We start from the raw sequence: 24668 nt of genomic DNA on the forward strand, positions 1-24668 counted from the left end.
AACTTTGACCAATAAACTTTGTAGTTTCCGAAATCCCTGGATGACCCACCAACTGAGACTCAGGACATTCAGCAAACAATGCTCTACGCAAGGCTCTACGCACAAATAATTGACCATACGGAGTGTTAGTTGGTGCAGCATTCTGGGCCTCTAGGATGCTACTCTCCAACTCAGAACCCAATGCGGCCACCACCACCCCTCTCTGCAAAATACATTCCTCCTTTTCAGTATTAACTGCTGGAGAAAAACTACGAGACAAAGCATCCGCTTTAATATTCTTCGTCCCAGGGATATATGTTACGGAGAAATGAAACCGGGCAAAAAACAATGCCCACCTAGCTTGACGGCGAATTCAAATGTTTAGCAACATCCAGATATATCAGATTTTTATGATCAGTAAAAACCTGTATCGGATGTCTAGCCCCCTCCAAAAAATGTTACCAATGCTCAAACGTGAGCCAGCAACTCTCTTTTGCCAACATCATAGTTGAGCTCCGCCTCTGAAAATTTTTTAGAAAAGAAAGCTCAGGAATGCACCCCTTCCTCTCCCTCTTGGGACAGAACTGCCCCCACCCCTACTGAAGAGGCATCAACCTCTACCAGAAATGGCTTGGTCTTATCTGTCTGGATCAAACCAGGAGCAGAGCTAAACCTTTCCTTGAGATGCTCAAAAGCCTTAATAGCCTCAGAGGACCATTGGACATTATTGAAACCCTTCTTGTTGAGATCAGTTATAGGTTTAGCGATCACAGAAAAATTCTTTATGAGTTTTCTGTAATAATTAGCAAACCCTAAAAATCTCTGAACCGACTGGGTATAAAAACAGGTCACCTCCTGATAGAAAACACAGAGACGGCTACAGAAACCAACTGAAAACAGAAACTAAGGATAGCAATACCAGAGATCCCAGAACTGCACAATATCAAACACAGAAAGCTATCAAAGCAACTAGCCAGAACTCTAGCGGATTAACACTGTTGTCCAGCAAGGACTGGGAGGCAAGTTTGGGGTAATAAAGGGTGATACAATCACCTGACCTAAGACAACCCAGCACCAGGGGAAAAGACCAGCAGCCTGAAAACCACAACAAGAAGGAGGATGGTCAAACACAAAACAGATTCTAATAGCTGTGCTGATTAGCCTTGCGAGCACCCACCTGCCTTCTGATTTGGCTCTACCCATTTGGTGTTGAATGCAGACCCCGTTGAAGCTCCCAGACCTCCTTCTCTGACAAAGAAACTATAATTTGTGTTGTGACTAGCACTTACTTCCAGTGCTCCTAATATCCTTAGGTGGTACAATGAAACAATGAATTCTATAATAATAATAATAACAAAATGCATAAAACAGGTGTAGCCTGCTAGCACAAGTGAATGATGTGTTCCAGCATGCAGAGAAGTAATTGACCCATAAGAAAATTGCAAGAAATAATATGCGCTTCATGCTGTACTGAATGAGGTTAAGGAAGGGACTGACACTTCACACTGAGGAGGTGCACCTTCATGGAGCGTACACTATACAAAACAATCCAATGCATGAAGGGAAAAGGGAAAATTCACTATATCTACCTGAGGATCAAAGGACTATAGAGACCATCTACTTTTTCATTTGAAGTAATATGAAGGGTGAAGAGATGAATCTTCAAAAATGGTATAATACACTGCTCAAAAAATAGAAGGAACACTAAAATCCCATATCCTAGATATCACTGAATGAAATATTCCAGTTGTAAATCTTTATCCATTACATAGTGGAATGTGTTGAGAACAATAAAACCTAAAAATGGTCAATGTAAATCACAACTAATATCCCACGGAGGTCTGGAGTTAGAATGATGTTCAAAATCAAAGTGGAAAATGAAGTTACAGGCTGATCCAACTTCAGTGGAAGTGCCTCAAGACAAGGAAATGATGCTCAGTAGTGTGTGTCCTCCACTTGCCTGTATGACATCCCTACAATGCCTGGGCATGATCCTGGTGAGGCGGCAGATGGTCTCCTGAGAGATCTCCTTCCAGACCTGGACTAAAGCATCCGCCAACTCCTGAACAGTCTGTGGTGCAACTTGATGTTGGTGGATGGTGCGAGACATGATGTCCCAGATTTGTTCAATCGGATTCAGGTCTGGGGAATGGGTGGACCTTCTTGCAGGAACTGTTGACACACTGCAGCCTCATGAGGTCTGGCATTGTCCTGCATTAGGAGGAACCCTAGGCCAACCGCACCAGCATATGGTCTCACAAGGGGTCTGAGGATCTCATCATGGTACATAATGGCAGTCAGGCCACCTCTCGCGAGCACATGGAGAGCTGTGTGGCCCTTCAAAGAAATGCCACCCTACACCATTACTGACCTACTGCCAAACTGGTCATGCTGAAGGATGTTGCAGGCAGCAGATCACTCTCCACGGCATCTTCAGACTCTGTTATATCTGTCACATGTGCTCAGTGTGAACTTGCTTTCATCTGTGAAGAGCACAGGGCACCAGTGGCAAATTTGCCCATCCTGGTGTTCTGTGGCAAATGCAAAGCGTCCTGCACATCTGTGGACGTCGGGCACTCAGACCATCCTCATGGAGTCAGTTTCTAACCGTTTATGCAGACACATGCACATTTGTGGTCTGCTGGAGGTCATATTGCAGGGCTCTGGCAGTGCTCCTCCTGTTCCTCCTTGCACAAAGGCTGAGGTAGTGTTCTTGCTTCTGGGTTGTTGCCCTCCTACGGCCCCCTCCACATCTCCTGGTGTACTGGTGTATCTTCTGGTAGTGCTTCCAGCCTCTGGATACTATGCTGACAGACACAGGAAACCTTCTTGCCACAGCTCACATTGATGTGCCATCCTGGATAAGCTGCACTACCTGAGCCACTTGTGTGGGTTGTAGAGTCCGTCTCATGCTACCACGAATGTGAAAGCACAACCAACATTCAAAAGTAACCAAAACATCAGCCAGAAAGCATTGGTACTGAGATGGGGTCTGTGGTCCCCACCTGGAGAACCACTCCTTTATTGAGTGTGTCTTGATAATTGCCAATAAATTTCATCTGTTGTCTATTCCATTTGCACAACAGCATGTGAAATTGATTGTCAAACAGTGCTGCTTCCTAAGTGGACAGTTTGATTTCACAGAAGTTTGATTTACTTGGAGTTATATTCTGTTGTTTAAGTGTTCCCTTTATTTTTTTGAGCAGTGTAGATAATGCACAAAGTAATTATTGATATTTTAATGATGGTTGGTTAAATGCTTACCAGGGATGAGCGAATGTAATCGGTTATCACTTAATTATTTGGGTGTTCGGTGCTCGGTGAGCATAAGCTGATGTTCAAACTTTAATCCCTGCCCCGCATGTTTGCACTTGTTACCCAGCCAATAAGTATGCAGGGACTGTGTTATGAACTGGTGGTTTAGGAGCAACATGGGACGAGCTCTGAAGGAGGTGGTACCTGTACTGATCGCAGTCCCTAAGCTCAACACAACACTAGAAGTAGCCGTGGGATGCTCCTGTCACTCCCTAGGCACCTCGTCGCAGCCTGAGAATTAACTACCTCTAAAGATAGAAACAGGAAAACTATCTTGCCTCAGAGAAAATCCCCAAAGGATAGATAGCCCCCCACAAGTAATGACTTTGAGTGGAGAGGGAAAAGACATGCACAGAATGAAACCAGGATGTAGCACAGGAGGCCAGTCTTGCTAGATAGACAGGACAGGATAGAATACTGTGCGGTCAGTATTAAAAACTACAAAAATCCACACAGAGTTTACAAAAATCTCCACACCTGACTAAAGGTGTGGAGGGTAAATCTGCTTCCCAGAGCTTCCAGCTTAACTGAATTAATCCATACTGACAAGCTGGACAAAACATAGAATGCACAGAACGAATAAGTCCACAACATGTGGACAGAAAAGAGCAAAGCAAGGACTTATCTTTGCTGAACTGGTCAGGATATCAGGGAAATCCAAGAGAGATGAGAATCCAACCAGGAACCACTGACAAGTGGCACTGGCTAAAGGGAAGAGCCAGACATAAATAGCCGAGCAGAAAGACAATCAGTGGAAGCAGCTGCAGACTGCTAAATCCAAGGAGCAGCCATTCCACTTAAAACCACCGGAGGGAGCACAAGAGCAGAACTCACAAAAGTGCCACTTACAACCACCGGAGGGAGCCCAAGAGCGGAATTCACAACAGGACTGCCTCTGAGTCACTCTAGTGCTGTAGCTACCTTGGGAGTGGCATTAGCGTGATTGGCTGGCTATTGTGGTCTGGAAGTGGATGCCTTCCTGGAATCAGAAATGTCCAAACCTAGGTCCTGATCCAGGCCACAGCTTTCACCGCTGGGGTTCTTGCGTACTGTAGATGGGAGACCCAGATTCCAGGAACTAGGTAGCAGACTGCGGGGCTAGTCTTAAAAGACAAGAAGGCAAGGCAGGAGCAGAGCTGGAGAAATGCTAGTGTGTCCACTAGCCACAAGGTACCAACAGTTTGCATCTTGGGGGGAGGTCGTTATGTAGAGAAGTGGGTCCTTTGAACAGTGCGGGACACGTCATCACATCTTGTTCAACCAGTGAGCAGTAGAGATGGAACACTTGCCTCGAAGGCTGCAAGAGTTGATGGATATAATCGGTGTCTCGTTCCTCAAATTGGAGTGTCAACATCGCTGGTATGCGGTGGGTGTGATATGAGAAGGAAGGCAGCAGGATAAACTCTTCTTAACAAATGAACGGGCCTTGGTGAGACTCCTTGAGGCTGCTCGAGAGGGGGATACAACTCACAAGATATCAGATTGTCTTTGAGGTTCCTCACCTCCTATGTGGGAGCAGGCAATGGTGCAGGTGACACTAAGGGGGCTGTCACACATTTCTATATGTTGGGGCACTGCCTGAAACCTCACTGCCATGTGCTGCTTACAAGCATAAAGCAGCTGATGGCACCGGAGCAGGACGCTGCGAGGGCACGCAGGGAAAGTAAGAATTTTTTTTGCTGGGGCCATGCATACCAGGATGGAGAAGGGTGCCAATCATGCAAGGACAAGGATAGGGCCATGCATACCAGGACAGAGATGGCACCCTGCATACCATGATAGGGATTGGGGTCAATTATACCAGGTTAAGGATGGGGCCATGCATACCAGGATAAAGCTGGGGCCAATCATAGCAGGATAAGAATGGGGCCATGCATAACAGGATAAGGATTGGGCCATGCATACCAGGATAAGGATAGTACCATGCATAACAGGATAAGGATAGAGCCATGCATACCAAGATAATGATGGGGCCATGCATACCTGGATGGAGATGGAGTCCCTGCATACTAGGATAGGGATTGGGACCAATCATACCAGGATAAGGATGGGGCCATGCATACCAGGACGGAGATGGGGGCCCTGCATACCACGACAGAGATGGGGGCCCTTCATACCACAATAGGGATTGGGGCCAATCATACCAGGATAAGGATGGGGCCATGCATACCAGGATAAGGATGGTGACATGAATAACTGGATAAAGATGGGACCATGCTTAACAGGATAAGGATGGGGCCATGCAAAACAGGATAAGGATGGGCCATGCATAACAGGATAAGGGTGGGGCCATGCATAACAGGATAAGGATGGGGCCATGGATACTAGGGTAAGGATGGGGCCATGCATACCAGGCTAAGGATGGAGCCATGCATACCAGGAAATGATGGGGCCATGCATACCAGGATGGAGATAGAGTCATTTCATACTAGGACAGGGATTGGGGAAAATCATACCAGGATAAGGATGGGACCATGCATACCAGGATGGAGATGGGGTCTGAACATATCAGGATAGGGATTGGGACCAATCATACCAGGATAAGGATGGGTCCCTGCATACCAGGATGTGGATGGAGGCAATCAAACTAGGATAAGGATGGGGCCATGAATGCCAAGACAGAGATGGGGGCCCTGCATACAAGGATGGGGATGAGCGGGCCATGCATACCAGGACAGACATGGGGGCCCTGCATACCAGGATAGAGATAAGGAAGCCATGCATATCAGGATGGGAGGTATTAAGTATAGAATTGACCATATTTTTTGCTTCAATTTTTTTCTAATATCCCCTTCTAAAACCTAGGTGCATCTTATGGTCCGGTGCGTCTTACAGTCCAAAAAAACGGTAACACTCCAAAAACGTGTTGAAAATATTTCCTAGATTGAATTTGTTATCTATATAATTTTACATGCTTTGTGTTACTTTATGGTGGTATTACATTTCATAAAAATGCTTTGACTGCTGCAGGTGACCATTTTTTTTAAATTAAAAATAAACTTGGTTTCAAGACACCTAGCAAATAGAAAATGCATAAGGAGTGCAGTAAGGAATGGGGAAGTAAAATTACATACATAGTAACATAGTTAGTAAGGCCGAAAAAAGACATTTGTCCATCCAGTTCAGCCTATAATTGCTGATGATGGCGCATGCAGATACCAAGGATGAGGGGCAGGTGCCACTACACTGGTTGCTGAATCACAAGAAGTGCGCACAATCCAAGACACATCGGTTCCTGTTCCACTTTGTAGAGAGGCAAGGTACTGAAACCAGAACAGTGTGAACAGGTGGTCTGTTGATAGGAGATAATGCTTCCAGCATGCTTGACAGCACCAACCAGTCTGCCACATGTTCCAATCTCACCAGCCAACAGGCTGGATCACTTAATCCTCTCCCAGATCCTCCTTCCTCCCAACATGTTGAGTCCCAGGAGACTATTGACCTGGGTCTACAATTGGTGCCAGCGGGTGACGCCACTGCCTCTTCCCCTGTGCTAGGTGCTTCCCAATACCCTGTCCATGACACTGGCTCAGATGCATCCCGCCCTGCACCTGTCCTTTCACATTCTGAAGCACCATCATCAGGCATTTCCACATACTTGTTTTTGCCTAGCGTTCAGAAGTCCCTACATCGGAAAAAAAGAAAACGTTTCTAGCCATCCGCCCACAGGCCCAAACCCTAAACGTATATATTTACACGTTGCTTACCATGGAAATATTGCTGTTTAGGTTTGTTGGCAAAGAGGATTTCCAATGACTTATGATTGCAGCTATCCCTCGGTACTTGGTCCTCAGCCACCACTTTTCCTCTCGGTGTGGTGTCCCCACCTTGTCTCAGCAAGTTTTCAGGAACATCACCCATGCCCTAATGAAGTTACTTAGATTGTCCACTAAATGACTGAAGTGGACAAGTGCTTGTGGTCAGGGATGCTACATTTCCCTGATGGCACAATGGGTAAACATTGTGGGTGCTGGAGCTGAGTCCCACCCTGGCATGGCACAAGTGCTACCGACACTGAGGATTGTTAGATTAACTTCTACCAGGGTTTCCTCCACCTCCTACCTCAGTTCCTGCACCCAGTCCTGCTCCTCCTCATCCTCTATCTCCGATGTGAAATCTCAAGTCAAAACACATCGTCCACATCAGCCAGAAGCTGGAAGCTCTGCAGCACTGCCTTAGAGATGCAACAAGAGGCTCTGCTGAAGCTAATTTTTCTAAAAGACAAACCGCACACTGCAACAGAGTTACGTAAAGGAACAATAGATGAGGAAGATCTGTGGCTCTCGCCACTGAACCTACAACCAGACATGCTCGTGTGTGATAATGGCCATAACCTGGTGGTGGTTATGAAGCTTGGCAAGCTCACACACATACCATGCTTGGCCCATGTGCTAAATTTGGTAGTTTAGCGATTTCTGAAAACTTACCTAGATTAACCAGAGCTTCAGGTCAAGGAACACCTCATCAGCGTCTATTTCTGCAATTCAGATACAGCTGCCACTGCTCTGGCAGTGTTACACCCGCGCATGCAAGTGCTAGCTCACCGACTGGTGTGCGACGTGCTCACGAGCTGGAACTCCATACTGCACATGCTGGTAAGGCTTTGTGAGCAGCAGAGGCCAATGGTTGAGTACCAACCCCAACACGCCCATTGGTATTTTGGTCAGCCCCTGCACATAACAACTGAGAGGGGGCATGGATGTCCAACATATGTGCAGTTCTTCAAGTCTTTGAAAAGTCCATAAAGATGGTGAGCGGCAATGACAAAATCAACAGTACCTACTTAAACAGACACTGCTGACAATGAAACATGAAGCTTTGCATGCGGACCAGGGGAAGACAGAGAATGACAAGAGAATGACAAGAGACAGGAAGATACTACCCAGTCCAGCCTCATGTCATATGCTCAGTTGGTGGAAAAGGGACTGGCTGTAACAGAGAGAACCTAATACTCTATGGATGACTGATTGAATACAGACAAATTTTTCAAAGCTTTTTTGGAGTGTTATATGTCACTGAAATGTCTCAGAAAGTACCTAATTCTCTATGGATGAATACGTGAATACAGTAAAATTTTAAAAGTACTTTTGATGTTATATACCACTTAAATTTAATAGAAAGCAACTAATACTGTATGGACAACTAAGTGAATCCAGACAAATTTTCACCGCTTTTTTGGAGTGTTATATACCACTGAAATTTAACACAAAGCACGTATACTGTATGGATAAGTAATTGAATCCAAACTTTTCAGCACCCTAATGCCACAGACAGAACCTAATACTTATGGATGACTAATTGAATACAGATACATTTTTCAATGCTTTTTTGGAGTAATATATCAACGAAATTTCACAGAAAGCACCTAATACTGTATGGATGAATTGGTTTGGTTTGGATTGGCGAACTTCCCGATGTTCGTCGAACAGTTCGTTAAACATAACTGAACACCATTGAATTAAATAAGAGGTAAAACCATGTGCATATAAAACACCTTCAGGGAGGCCCAAAAGCTGACGAAACAAATCAAATTAGGGGAGAATACAACAGGAAAAGTGGCATCAATTGACCCGCAGTAGAAATTTTATAATGGCACAGCAGCATTCAGGCATATGCCATGTATGAGACAGAGTCTGGGCCAGCATGTACAGCTTTGATTAAAGTTCAAATTAAGAGGTGAGTGAGGGACTGGTGTAGGACTGCTGAGCTGGGAGCCTTGAAACCTCATGCAACAGCTCAAACTATTTTTCTGCTCAGCCACACTCAGGTGGCACAAATATCACCTTTGTAGGCTACTATTGTTAAATGCTTCCAATGATAGAAACACAGGTAGTTGACTGAAAGTAAGTGCAGGCCTGCCGGTCTGGGAGCCCTACTGCAACAAGCAACTCACATGAAAGAGGCCCAACTGGAAGTTCTAACATTTCCAAGGGGAAAACACCAGAAAAAGTGGCATCAATTTCCCCAAAGCAGAAATAGTATAATGGGGATCTGACATCCCTTAGAGGCAACCCACCAGAAAGAGATTCAACTTGAAGTCTCCACATTTCAAAAAATTGTTAGGAACATCAGCAACAGTAGCAACGACGTAGGTGTCACAGACTGCAATAATGTGAGATCAACGTAACACACTAGAAACTACACCATCGCCTAATCTATATTGCACAAGAGAACGGAGTACAAAAATCCCAAACATCATGTTCATAAAAAGATATAAATTTTATTTTGACCAATACTAGCAAGTTATATAACAATACAATAAAGGCACATAGCCCAAATGAGGTGTAGAGGAAACCTATTGTATGCTTAAGGAATGAAAGGGAAAGGAAATGTTACATCCCAGGTTCTGCCTATGGTGTGACAACAATACTAAAGACTTGTGGAATCAATTCCATGGTTCTATATAACTCTATAACAATATAAAGTGCCACAGTGCAAATGAACATAATCACTAACAGTCATCAGGCAGCTTACCCATGCGTATGGATGATTCCCCCAGTTCCACAAGCGGCCCCCTGACACACGTTTCGCGGTCGGCTTTCTCAAAAGGGGTTTGCCTATTGATCGCTCTCATATGTTTAAATAGGGTACATACTGGAAATATAATTAGCTACATCGGCGCACGCGTCTCCGGGATCCAGCTCACATCTCCCGGGTGGCTGTCATAGCAGCGTGCGCATAGGGCAGAAGTCCGCCAATTGACATCACATAATATGCGCGCGCAGCTGTGCTTGATAGCCCCACAGGAGAATGGAGGTAAAGATCCGAGATGCGCGTGCGCACAGCCAGCGGCCATCTTGCCGAAGACCATGAAGGTCGCCATTTTGCCAGGGATATTTAAGGAAACTACATGATATAGCACCGAAGTGCCAGCGTGAGTATAACTACAAGTCCAAAAGTATACAAAAGGTAAAAATAACACATAACAATGATAAATACATAATAATCAGGTGAGACAGAGCAATACATTACGTAATTGCCCGTAAAGTGCACTAGTGCAATAAGTGCATTACTCAGGAGATTTCTTTACAGAGAACCCATACAATACAAAGCGAGTGATGACGCGATAGAAGACAGGATCCCCTTCATACATAGAGGATAAATAACTGTAAGCCTAAGCAATCTGGCAGGCTGGTAACACGGCAATGGGCCGAAACCCGGTGTTGTGACCCCATACAGTAGTAATAACTAAAACAAAGAACAACAAATATTAAAAACAATTAAAAACAAAAACATAGAGGAGCGACAAAGGGGAGAGGATAAACAAAAATAGAAAAATCATTAGCAGGGATATAGATCAATAAACATGGCAACCCCTGCCGAAGTCGCATAAAGTCGCACAAAGTCGCACAAAGGAGGACGAGGAAGCAGCGGAACCAGACAATCAAAAATCCCGTGTCCTAACTTTCAGTTCCCTAGAAGTAAGACCAACGTAAATGAGGGAGCAGGGACAGGTGGCATAATATACCACATAAGTGGTGTTACAGGAAATATATTCACGAATCTTGTATTCCCTGCTCCCATCAGATGACTTGAAGGTCTTACATCTAAGGATGTTAGGACACGCGACACAAGAGCCACAGGGAAAACAACCTAATCTAAGGCTGGCCTTAGCAAGAAAAGTATTATGCTTGGCCACATAGTGGCTCGCAACCAAGCTATGTCGTAAGCTGTTATTAAAGAAGTTATATAGCCAGAAGTAGGGTTGAGTGACCTTGACCTTTTTAGAGTCGAGCCGTGTTTCGCGAAACCCGACTATCTTAGAAGTCGAGTCGAGTGGAATCGGCCGATTATCGCGAAAAGTCGGGTATCGCCCGAAACACGAAACCCAATGCAAGTCAATGGGGGAGCATAGTCGGCAGTGAGTGGAGGCCAGGAAAACACCTACACTGCCCATTTTAATGGCAAAAACATCCATTCTTGTTAAAGAAGCTTGTCAATCGTAATTTACCTTATAATAATTGGAAGGCATTTGAAATTGGGGGTCATTTGGCTAAAGTTGTGGGGGGTAGGGCTGGTTCAAGTAATTAGTGGGCCCAGTAAATCTGGACCACGTCACGGCAGTGGAGCAGGGAGAGGTAAGTATTTAAACTTTGCAAGTGCTGTGATCCTGAGCAAGCAGGGGGGGCCCACTCGTTGGCATTGGCACTGGCACAGGGCCCCTCAAAGTACAGCGGTGTGTTTGCACGACGGGGGCGCCTCCCACCGGCAGCAACACTTTTGCGTACTATGAGAGGCCCTGTGCCAGTGACGTCGCCAACTAGTATTCCTCCCCCCACCTGATGAAGGAACCTGCACTTTCATCTGCACCTTCCTCTTTGTCCCCATGTAAGGTGGTATGGTATGCGGGAAGAGGAACCTGACTTTCAGCAGGGTCACAATCTTGCTGTGTAGCGTGCACGGGGAATTTTGCGTTATGGGTCAATGTACCAGCAGACTCATCTATCACTGGCTGGGCAATGGGCAGGATGAGGAGGAAACACAGATATAGGCCCAAAGAATAAAGTGGGCTAAATGCAGTTCAAAATTGGTAACACAGGACTAACCAGGGGGCATTGCAGTGGAGGACAACTGGAATGAGAGGCTGACACAGAGAGTAGGCCCAAATCAGTAAGTCGTCGACATGCAGTTCAAAATTGGCAACCGTAGTAAACAGGCGGCCCAGCTTTGTTCAGTTGAGGAGAACAGCAAGGAGTGGCAGACACCGATAGTAGGCCCCAACCCAACTAGTAGGCCAAATGCAGTCTAACATTAACAACTACTTAACAAGAGCCTGAAAATGGAATTTCAGGACAGGAAACCAGGAGAACAGCAAGGAGTGGCAGACACCGATAGTAGGCCCCAAACCAACTAGTACGCCAAATGCAGTTGTTCCATTTAACTACAATTTAATGAGAGCCTGAAGATAGAAGTTCAGGAAAGGCAACCTGGGGAACACCTTGGAGTGGAACACACCATCTCTCTACACCCCATACCCAATTTGTAGGCCTACTGCAGTGTAGTTTTCAACAACTACTAAACGAGTGTCGGAAGATCGAAGCAATGTGGACGAAACCTGGGGAACACCTTGGAGTGGAACACACCATCTCTCTACACCCCATACCCAATTTGTAGGCCTAATGCAGCGTAGTTTCCAACAACTACTAAACGAGAGCATGAAGATTGAAGCTCAGGAAAGGCAACCTGGAGAACACCTTGGAGTGGAACACACCATCTCTCTACACCCCATACCCAATTTGTAGGCCTAATGCAGCGTAGTTTCCAACAACTACTAAACGAGAGCATGAAGATAGAAGCAATGGAGAGGAAACCTGGGGAACACCTTGGAGTGGAACACACCATCTCTCTACACCCCATACCCAATTTGTAGGCCTAATGCAGCGTAGTTTCCAACAACTACTAAACGAGAGCATGAAGATCGAAGCAATGGCGATGAAACCTGGGGAACACCTTGGAGTGGAACACACCATCTCTCTACACCCCATACCCAATTTGTAGGCCTAATGCAGCGTAGTTTCCAACAACTACTAAACGAGAGCATGAAGATTGAAGCTCAGGAAAGGCAACCTGGAGAACACCTTGGAGTGGAACACACCATCTCTCTACACCCCATACCCAATTTGTAGGCCTAATGCAGCGTAGTTTCCAACAACTACTAAACGAGAGCATGAAGATTGAAGCAATGGAGAGGAAACCTGGGGAACACCTTGGGGAGGCAGACACCGTTAGTAGGCCCTACCAAAGTTGTACACCCAATGCAGTTTTAAAATTCCTAGAGGCTGAAAACAAGACTATTGACGCTCAGCTTTTTTCAAAGGAACACAGCTGAATTGAGTGGCGCAGACAGACACAGGTAGTAGGACTCAAACCAAAAATGTGGCTCACTGCAGCAGAAAAAAGTTACAGGGGTACACAAGCTGCAGTGCTCTGGGCAGTGGAGGACAATTTCAATAGTGAACCGCAGACAGACTTTGTACGCCTACTATTAAAAAAAGGATGCTCTATGCAATTATAAATAGGTTCCAGGGGTACACGGGCAGCAGTGGTGTGGTCAGTGGAGGCCTAGTGGAAGGAGTGACCGCAGACAGGCATCGAAGGCCTAAAATAATAACACATGGCTGTAGGCAATTTTAAATTGGTTCCAGGGGTACACGGGCAGCAGTGGCCTGGTCAGTGTAGTAGTAGTAGAAAGAACGGACCGCAGACAGGCATCGAAGGCCTAAAATAAAAAAATTGGGCTGGCTGTAGGCAATTTTAAATTGGTTCCAGGGGTACACGGGCAGCAGTGGTGTGGTCAGTGGAGGCATATTGTAAGGAGTGACCGCAGACAGGCATCGAAGGCCTAAAATAATAACACATGGCTGTAGGCAATTTTAAATTGGTTCCAGGGGTACACGGGCAGCAGTGGTGTGGTCAGTGGAGGCCTAGTGGAAGGTGTGACCGCAGACAGGCATCGAAGGCCTAAAATAAAAAAATTGGGCTGGCTGTAGGCAATTTTAAATTGGTTCCAGGGGTACACGGGCAGCAGTGGTGTGGTCAGTGGAGGCCTAGTGGAAGGAGTGACCGCAGACAGGCATCGAAGGCCTAAAATAATAACACATGGCTGTAGGCAATTTTAAATTGGTTCCAGGGGTACACGGGCAGCAGTGGCCTGGTCAGTGTAGTAGTAGTAGAAATAACGGACCGCAGACAGGCATCGAAGGCCTAAAATAAAAAAATTGGGCTGGCTGTAGGCAATTTTAAATTGGTTCCAGGGGTACACGGGCAGCAGTGGTGTGGTCAGTGGAGGCATATTGTAAGGAGTGACCGCAGACAGGCATCGAAGGCCTAAAATAATAACACATGGCTGTAGGCAATTTTAAATTGGTTCCAGGGGTACACGGGCAGCAGTGGTGTGGTCAGTGGAGGCCTAGTGGAAGGAGTGACCGCAGACAGGCATCGAAGGCCTAAAATAAAAAAATTGGGCTGGCTGTAGGCAATTTTAAATTGGTTCCAGGGGTACACGGGCAGCAGTGGTGTGGTCAGTGGAGGCATATTGTAAGGAGTGACCGCAGACAGGCATCGAAGGCCTAAAATAATAACACATGGCTGTAGGCAATTTTAAATTGGTTCCAGGGGTACACGGGCAGCAGTGGTGTGGTCAGTGGAGGCCTAGTGGAAGGAGTGACCGCAGACAGGCATCGAAGGCCTAAAATAAAAAAATTGGGCTGGCTGTAGGCAATTTTAAATTGGTTCCAGGGGTACACGGGCAGCAGTGGTGTGGTAAGTGGAGGCCTAGTGGAAGGAGTGACCGCAGACAGGCATCGAAGGCCTAAAATAATAACACATGGCTGTAGGCAATTTTAAATTGGTTCCAGGGGTACACGGGCAGCAGTGGCCTGGTCAGTGTAGTAGTAGTAGAAAGAACGGACCGCAGACAGGCATCGAAGGCCTAAAATAAAAAAATTGGGCTGGCTGTAGGCAATTTTAAATTGGTTCCAGGGGTACACGGGCAGCAGTGGTGTGGTCAGTGGAGGCATATTGTAAGGAGTGACCGCAGACAGGCATCGAAGGCCTAAAATAATAACACATGGCTGTAGGCAATTTTAAATTGGTTCCAGGGGTACATGGGCAGCAGTGGTGTGGTCAGTGGAGGCATAGTGGAAGGAGTGACCGCAGACAGGCTTCGAAGGCCTAACATAACAAAAATGTCAATACAATGGTATTGTCAGTGGCAGGCATTGAAGGATGTCAGCGCATAGACTAAACATTGGTGGAGCTGTGAGATAATTTTGCAAGTGGTAGAGCACTGTTTGAGCTGGGGGGGGGGGAACTGTCTTGTGGCCGGCGGTACAGGCCCAGGGCCCCTCATATTACAACGGTGTGTCTGACGTTGGGTGCGCACCACCACCGCCAGAGACACTTTATTGTACTAGGAGGGACCCAGTGGCAGTGCCATCGACCAAAAGCGGGCACACCCACCTCTTCAGACAAACAGCACTCTCACGGGTGCTGTCGCCAAGTGTCGATACCACGGCCCCGTGTGGGGAGTTTGTCAATTTAGTGAGGTGTAAACATGTCGTATGCTGGACAATCAGGTGCAGAAAATTACGAGATTGGAAAAGGCATTCAGAATAGTCCACAGGCAAGACCTTTTCATAGGAAAGCTAGGTGTCACCCGGGCAAGGTGGGGCAAAAGATTTCGAAATCCAGTTGTGGTTCATTTTAATGAAGGTTAGATCATCTACATTTTGGGTAGCCAGACGAGTCCTTTTTTCTGTTAGTATTGAACCTGCAGCACTGAATACTCTTTCTGATAGGACACTAGCTGCCGGGCAAGCAAGCTCCTGCAATGCATATTCTGCCAATTCTGGCCAGGTGTCTAATTTTGATGCCCAGTAATCAAATGGGAATGACGGTTGAGGGAGAACATCGATAAGGGATGAAAAATAGTTTGTAACCATACTGGACAAATGTTGTCTCCTGTCACTTTGAATTGATGCTGCAGTACCTGTCCTGTCTGCGGTCATAGCAAAATCACTCCACAACCTGGTCAGAAAACCCCTCTGGCCAACGCCACTTCTGATTTCTGCCCCTCTAACTCCTCTGGTCTGCTGGCCCCTGCAGCTCGTGTGAGAACGATCACGGGCGCTGTGTGCAGGGAATGCCAGAAGCAAACGGTCAACAAGAGTTGATTGTTTGGTTGCTAATATTAGTTCCAAGTTAGTTCCAAGCTTCAGGAGGCTAATTTGCATATTCCAGGTGCCTTCTGAGAGAAGCGAAGTCTCCCTAAGCTAGAAGATCGTTGGGTACAGCCGGGACCAGCTGCTTCGAAAGCATCACCAAACCAGGGATTCAAGCTTCAGGAGGCTAATTTGCATATTCCAGGTGCCTTCTGGGAGAAGCGAAGTCTCCCTAAGCTAGAAGATCGTTGGGTACAGCCGGGACCAGCTGCTTCGAAAGCATCACCAAACCAGGGATTCAAGCTTCAGGAGGCTAATTTGCATATTCCAGGTGCCTTCTGGGAGAAGCGAAGTCTCCCTAAGCTAGAAGATCGTTGGGTACAGCCGGGACCAGCTGCTTCGAAAGCATCACCAAACCAGGGATTCAAGCTTCAGGAGGCTTATTTGCATATTCCAGGTGCCTTCTGGGAGAAGCAAAGTCTCCCTAAGCTAGAAGATCGTTGGGTACAGCCGGGACCAGCTGCTTCGAAAGCATCACCAAACCAGGGATTCAAGCTTCAGGAGGCTAATTTGCATATTCCAGGTGCCTTCTGGGAGAAGCGAAGTCTCCCTAAGCTAGAAGATCGTTGGGTACAGCCGGGACCAGCTGCTTCGAAAGCATCACCAAACCAGGGATTCAAGCTTCAGGAGGCTAATTTGCATATTCCAGGTGCCTTCTGGGAGAAGCGAAGTCTCCCTAAGCTAGAAGATCGTTGGGTACAGCCGGGACCAGCTGCTTCGAAAGCATCACCAAACCAGGGATTCAAGCTTCAGGAGGCTAATTTGCATATTCCAGGTGCCTTCTGGGAGAAGCGAAGTCTCCCTAAGCTAGAAGATCGTTGGGTACAGCCGGGACCAGCTGCTTCGAAAGCATCACCAAACCAGGGATTCAAGCTTCAGGAGGCTAATTTGCATATTCCAGGTGCCTTCTGGGAGCAGCGAAGTCTCCCTAAGCTAGAAGATCGTTGGGTACAGCCGGGACCAGCTGCTTCGAAAGCATCACCAAACTTTTTTTGCCTGTAGGACATTATTGCAAGAGAGCTTGGCTGAGTAGATTACACAAGAAGGAAAACACACAGCAAGTCAGCAGGATCTAGGAGCAACATGGCAGATGTGACAACCTACATGGTGAGCTGCAGCATGTGCTACATGTTCACAGATCGACCAGAAGAAGAATCCAATTTCACCTGTCAGAAGTGTAGACTAGTGGCCCTTTTAGAAGAAAAGGTGCGGGGTCTGGAAGAAAGAATAGCAACTTTGAAACTCATCAAAGAGAATGAAGACTTTCTAGACAGAACAGAAGCATCTCTACTGGTCACAGAAGGTGCAAAAAGTGTCAGAGAACCTCCAAAAGCAGATGAGTGGAAGCATGTGACCAAAAGAAGCAAGAAGACCATGGAGAAATCACCAACCACACAACTGAAGAACCGATATCAAATCTTTGTAGAGGATGAAGATGGCACACCTAAGAATGAAGCAATACCAGCAAGCAAAAAAGAAAAGGGCACACAGCAACAAGTGACAGCAAAAAGTACAGCCAAGAAGCAACGAAGAGTGGTGGTGGTGGGAGACTCACTACTGAGAGGCACCGAAGCAGCCATCTGCAGACCGGACATAACTGCAAGAGAAGTATGCTGCCTTCCAGGTGCGATGATCAAGGATGTGACCGATAGGATACCAAAGCTCTTCAGCTCCAAGGACGTCCACCCATTTCTTCTGATACATGTTGGCACCAATGACACGGCAAGGAAGGACCTACTGACAATCTGCAAGGACTTTGAAGAGTTGGGGAAGAAAGTAAAGGAACTGGATGCACAGGTAGTTTTTTCTTCTATCCTTCCAGTAGACGGGCATGGCACCAGGAGATGGAACAGGATCCTTGATGCAAACAACTGGCTAAGACGATGGTGCAGACAACAAGGATTTGGATTCCTGGACCACGGTGTGAATTACTGGTATGATGGACTCCTCGCCAGAGACGGACTACACCTCAACAAACCTGGGAAACACACATTCGCCAGAAGACTCGCTACACTCATCAGGAGGGCGTTAAACTAGAAGAAGAGGGGACGGGAAGAAAAACATTAGACTCGAACAAGGACGACCCAGGAAAACATACTCAGAAGGGAGGTAAGAACATTTCTAAAACAATCCACAGTGAGGAGATTGGAACAAAACAAAATCCTCTAAACTGCATGCTCGCAAACGCCAGAAGCCTGACAAACAAGATGGAAGAACTAGAAGCAGAAATATCTACAGGTAACTTTGACATGGTGGGAATAACCGAGACATGGTTAGATGAAAGCTATGACTGGGCAGTTAACTTACAGGGTTACAGTCTGTTTAGAAAGGATCGTAAAAATCGGAGAGGAGGAGGGGTTTGTCTCTATGTAAAGTCTTGTCTAAAGTCCACTTTAAGGGAGGATATTAGCGAAGGGAATGAGGATGTCGAGTCCATATGGGTTGAAATTCATGGAGGGAAAAATGGTAACAAAATTCTCATTGGGGTCTGTTACAAACCCCAAAAATATAACAGAAAGCATGGAAAGTCTACTTCTAAAGCAGATAGATGAAGCTGCAACCCATAATGAGGTCCTGGTTATGGGGGACTTTAACTACCCGGATATTAACTGGGAAACAGAAACCTGTGAAACCCATAAAGGCAACAGGTTTCTACTAATAACCAAGAAAAATTATCTTTCACAATTGGTGCAGAATCCAACCAGAGGAGCAGCACTTTTAGACCTAATACTATCTAATAGACCTGACAGAATAAGAAATCTGCAGGTGGTTGGGCATTTAGGAAATAGCGACCACAATATTGTGCAGTTTCACCTGTCTTTCACTAGGGGGACTTGTCAGGGAGTCACAAAAACATTGAACTTTAGGAAGGCAAAGTTTGAACAGCTTAGAGATGCCCTTAATCTGGTAGACTGGGACAATATCCTCAGAAATGAGAATACAGATAATAAATGGGAAATGTTTAAGAACATCCTAAATAGGCAGTGTAAGCGGTTTATACCTTGTGGGAATAAAAGGACTAGAAATAGGAAAAACCCAATGTGGCTAAACAAAGAAGTAAGACAGGCAATTAACAGTAAAAAGAAAGCATTTGCACTACTAAAGCAGGATGGCACCATTGAAGCTCTAAAAAACTATAGGGAGAAAAATACTTTATCTAAAAAACTAATTAAAGCTGCCAAAAAGGAAACAGAGAAGCACATTGCTAAGGAGAGTAAAACTAATCCCAAACTGTTCTTCAACTATATCAATAGTAAAAGAATAAAAACTGAAAATGTAGGCCCCTTAAAAAATAGTGAGGAAAGAATGGTTGTAGATGACGAGGAAAAAGCTAACATATTAAACACCTTCTTCTCCACGGTATTCACGGCGGAAAATGAAATGCTAGGTGAAATCCCAAGAAACAATGAAAACCCGATATTAAGGGTCACCAATCTAACCCAAGAAGAGGTGCGAAACCGGCTAAATAAGATTAAAATAGATAAATCTCCGGGTCCGGATGGCATACACCCACGAGTACTAAGAGAACTAAGTAATGTAATAGATAAACCATTATTTCTTATTTTTAGTGACTCTATAGCGACAGGGTCTGTTCCGCAGGACTGGCGCATAGCAAATGTGGTGCCAATATTCAAAAAGGGCTCTAAAAGTGAACCTGGAAATTATAGGCCAGTAAGTCTAACCTCTATTGTTGGTAAAGTATTTGAAGGGTTTCTGAGGGATGTTATTCTGGATTATCTCAATGAGAATAACTGTTTAACTCCATATCAGCATGGGTTTATGAGAAATCGCTCCTGTCAAACCAATCTAATCAGTTTTTATGAAGAGGTAAGCTATAGACTGGACCACGGTGAGTCATTGGACGTGGTATATCTCGATTTTTCCAAAGCGTTTGATACCGTGCCGCACAAGAGGTTGGTACACAAAATGAGAATGCTTGGTCTGGGGGAAAATGTGTGTAAATGGGTTAGTAAATGGCTTAGTGATAGAAAGCAGAGGGTGGTTATAAATGGTATAGTCTCTAACTGGGTCGCTGTGACCAGTGGGGTACCGCAGGGGTCAGTATTGGGACCTGTTCTCTTCAACATATTCATTAATGATCTGGTAGAAGGTTTACACAGTAAAATATCGATATTTGCAGATGATACAAAACTATGTAAAGCAGTTAATACAAGAGAAGATAGTATTCTGCTACAGATGGATCTGGATAAGTTGGAAACTTGGGCTGAAAGGTGGCAGATGAGGTTTAACAATGATAAATGTAAGGTTATACACATGGGAAGAAGGAATCAATGTCACCATTACACACTGAACGGGAAACCACTGGGTAAATCTGACAGGGAGAAGGACTTGGGGATCCTAGTTAATGATAAACTTACCTGGAGCAGCCAGTGCCAGGCAGCAGCTGCCAAGGCAAACAGGATCATGGGGTGCATTAAAAGAGGTCTGGATACACATGATGAGAGCATTATACTGCCTCTGTACAAATCCCTAGTTAGACCGCACATGGAGTACTGTGTCCAGTTTTGGGCACCGGTGCTCAGGAAGGATATAATGGAACTAGAGAGAGTACAAAGGAGGGCAACAAAATTAATAAAGGGAATGGGAGAACTACAATACCCAGATAGATTAGCGAAATTAGGATTATTTAGTCTAGAAAAAAGACGACTGAGGGGCGATCTAATAACCATGTATAAGTATATAAGGGGACAATACAAATATCTCGCTGAGGATCTGTTTATACCAAGGAAGGTGACGGGCACAAGGGGGCATTCTTTGCGTCTGGAGGAGAGAAGGTTTTTCCACCAACATAGAAGAGGATTCTTTACTGTTAGGGCAGTGAGAATCTGGAATTGCTTGCCTGAGGAGGTGGTGATGGCGAACTCAGTCGAGGGGTTCAAGAGAGGCCTGGATGTCTTCCTGGAGCAGAACAATATTGTATCATACAATTATTAGGTTCTGTAGAAGGACGTAGATCTGGGTATTTATTATGATGGAATATAGGCTGAACTGGATGGACAAATGTCTTTTTTCGGCCTTACTAACTATGTTACTATGTTACTATGTGGCATTATATTTTGCAATTTGCCTTTATAGCGAGGATCAAGGAGGCAAGCCAACCAGTAATCGTCATCGTTCATCATTTTAGTTATGCGTGTGTCCCTTTTGAGGATACGTAAGGCATAATCCGCCATGTGGGCCAAAGTTCCAGTTCTCAAATCTGCGGTTGTGCTTGGTTGAGGGGCAGTTTCAGGCAAATCCACGTCACTTGTGTCCCTCAAAAAACCAGAACCAGGCCTTGCCGCGCCACCAATTTCCAGTGGCCCCGGAAAAGCTTCCTCATTAAAAATATAATCATCCCCATCATCCTCCTCGTCCTCCTCCTCCTGTTCGCCCGCTACCTCGTCCTGTACACTGCCCTGGCCAGACAATGGCTGACTGTCATCAAGGCTTTCCTCTTCCTCAGCTGCAGACGCCTGATCCTTTATGTGCGTCAAACTTTGCATCAGCAGACGCATTAGGGGGATGCTCATGCTTATTATGGCGTTGTCTGCACTAACCAGCCGTGTGCATTCCTCAAAACACTGAAGGACTTGACACATGTCTTGAATCTTCGACCACTGCACACCTGACAACTCCATGTCTGCCATCCTACTGCCTGCCCGTGTATGTGTATCCTCCCACAAAAACATAACAGCCCGCCTCTGTTCGCACAGTCTCTGAAGCATGTGCAGTGTTGAGTTCCACCTTGTTGCAACGTCTATGATTAGGCGATGCTGGGGAAGGTTCAAAGAACGCTGATAGGTCTGCATATGGCTGGAGTGTACTGGCGAACGGCGGATATGTGAGCAAAGTCCACGCACTTTGAGGAGCAGGTCGGATAACCCCGGATTACTTTTCAGGAAGCACTGCACCACCAGGTTTAAGGTGTGAGCCAGGCAAGGAATGTGTTTCAGTTGGGAAAGGGAGATGGCAGCCATGAAATTCCTTCCGTTATCACTCACTACCTTGCCTGCCTCAAGATCTACAGTGCCCAGCCACGACTGCGTTTCTTTCTGCAAGAACTCGGACAGAACTTCCGCGGTGTGTCTGTTGTCGCCCAAACACTTCATAGCCAATACAGCCTGCTGACGTTTGCCAGTAGCTGCCCCATAATGGGAGACCTGGTGTGCAACAGTGGCAGCTGCGGATGGAGTGGTTGTGCGACTGCGGTCTGTGGACGAGCTCTCGCTTCTGCAGGAGGACGAAGAGGAGGAGGAGGGGGTGCGAACGGCTACAGCCAACTGTTTCCTAGACCGTGGGCTAGGCAGAACTGTCCCAAACTTGCTGTCCCCTGTGGACCCTGCATCCACAACATTCACCCAGTGTGCCGTGATGGACACGTAACGTCCCTGGCCATGCCTACTGGTCCATGCATCTGTTGTCAGGTGCACCTTTGTGCTCACAGATTACCTGAGTGCATGGACGATGCGCTCTTTAACATGCTGGTGGAGGGCTGGGATGGCTTTTCTGGAAAAAAAGTGTCGACTGGGTAGCTCGTAGCGTGGTACAGCGTAGTCCATCAGGGCTTTGAAAGCTTCGCTTTCAACTAACCGGTAGGGCATCATCTCTAACGAGATTAGTCTAGCTATGTGGGCATTCAAACCCTGTGTACGCGGATGCGAGGCTAAGTACTTCCTTTTTCTAACCATAGTCTCATGTAGGGTGAGCTGGACTGGAGAGCTGGAGATCGTGGAACTAGCGGGGGTGCCGGTGGACATGGCAGACTGAGAGACGGTGGGAGATGGTATTGTTGCCGCCGGTGCCCTAGATGCAGTGTTTCCTACTACGAAACTGGTGATTCCCTGACCCTGACTGCTTTGGCCTGGCAAAGAAACCTGCACAGATACTGCAGGTGGTGCGGAAAATGGTGGCCCTACACTGCCGGAAGGGATGTTGCGTTGCTGACTAGCTTCATTGGCCGAGGGTGCTACAACCTTAAGGGACGTTTGGTAGTTAGTCCAGGCTTGCAAATGCATGGTGGTTAAATGTCTATGCATGCAACTTGTATTGAGACTTTTCAGATTCTGTCCTCTGCTTAAGGTAGTTGAACATTTTTGACAGATGACTTTGCGCTGATCAATTGGATGTTGTTTAAAAAAATGCCAGACTGCACTCTTTCTAGCATCGGATACCTTTTCAGGCATTGCAGACTGAGCTTTAACCGGATGGCCACGCTGTCCTCCAACAGGTTTTGGCTTTGCCACGCGTTTTGTGCATGATACGGGCCCAGCAGATGGAACCTGTTGCGATGTTGATGCCTGCTGCGGCCCCTCCTCCTCCGCTTCAGAACTGCTGCCGCCTGCACCCTGTTCCCCCAATGGCTGCCAATCGGGGTCAAGAACTGGGTCATCTATTACCTCTTCTTGTAGCTCGTGTGCAACTTCGTCTGTGTCACCGTGTCGGTCGGTGGTATAGCGTTCGTGATGGGGCAACATAGTCTCATCAGGGTCTGATTCTTGATCATTACCCTGCGAGGGCAATGTTGTGGTCTGAGTCAAAGGACCAGCATAGTAGTCTGGCTGTGGCTGTGCATCAGTGCACTCCATGTCAGATTCAACTTGTAATGGGCATGGACTGTTAACTGCTTCACTTTCTAAGCCAGGGACGGTATGTGTAAAGAGCTCCATGGAGTAACCCGTTGTGTCGCCTGCTGCATTCTTCTCTGTTGTTGTTTTTGCTGAAGAGGACAAGGAAGCGACTTGTCCCTGACCGTGAACATCCACTAGCGACGCGCTGCTTTGACATTTACCAGTTTCACGAGAGGAGGCAAAAGAGCTAGAGGCTGAGTCAGCAAGATAAGCCAAAACTTGCTCTTGCTGCTCCGGCTTTAAAAGCGGTTTTCCTACTCCCAGAAAAGGGAGCGTTCGAGGCCTTGTGTAGCCAGACGACGAACCTGGCTCCACAGCTCCAGACTTAGGTGCAATATTTTTTTTCCCACGACCAGCTGATGCTCCACCACTACCACTACCCTCATTACCAGCTGACAATGAACGCCCCCGGCCACGACCTCTTCCACCAGACTTCCTCATTGTTTTAAAAACGTAAACAAACTAACGGTATTTGTTGCTGTCACACAACTTAAACAGTGAGCTATAACTTCAGTATGATTTAGCTACCCCTTTACAGGTGAGTGAGACCACAACGAAAATCAGGCACAATGTTACACACTCTGTTGTTGGTGGCAACAAATGAGAGAGATGCCACACACGCAGGACTGTCACTGAAGCACAAATGTAAATATTAATCTCCCACTGATTTGATTTTTTTTTTTTTTCAGGGAGACTTTAGGAAAAAAAAAAATAGAATAAAATGATTTTTTCAGGAAGAATTTAGAAACCAAATAAAATAAAATGATTTTTTTCAGGGAGAATTTAGAAAACAAATAAAACAAACAGGCTTTCTATGGCCCACTGAGTGAGAGATGACGCACACAGGAGTCAGGAGTGGCACACAAGCCCAGAGGCCAATATTTATCTCCCACTGATTGATGTAGTGATTTTTTCAGGTAGATTTTGGAACCCAAATCAAGCTAAAAAAATAATAGGCTTTCTATGGCCCACAATTGGAGAGAGAGAGAGAGATGGCACACCCAGGAGTCAAGACTGGCAC

This window comes from Ranitomeya imitator, chromosome 5, assembly GCF_032444005.1.
Source record: "Ranitomeya imitator isolate aRanImi1 chromosome 5, aRanImi1.pri, whole genome shotgun sequence".
Taxonomy (NCBI): domain Eukaryota; kingdom Metazoa; phylum Chordata; class Amphibia; order Anura; family Dendrobatidae; genus Ranitomeya; species Ranitomeya imitator.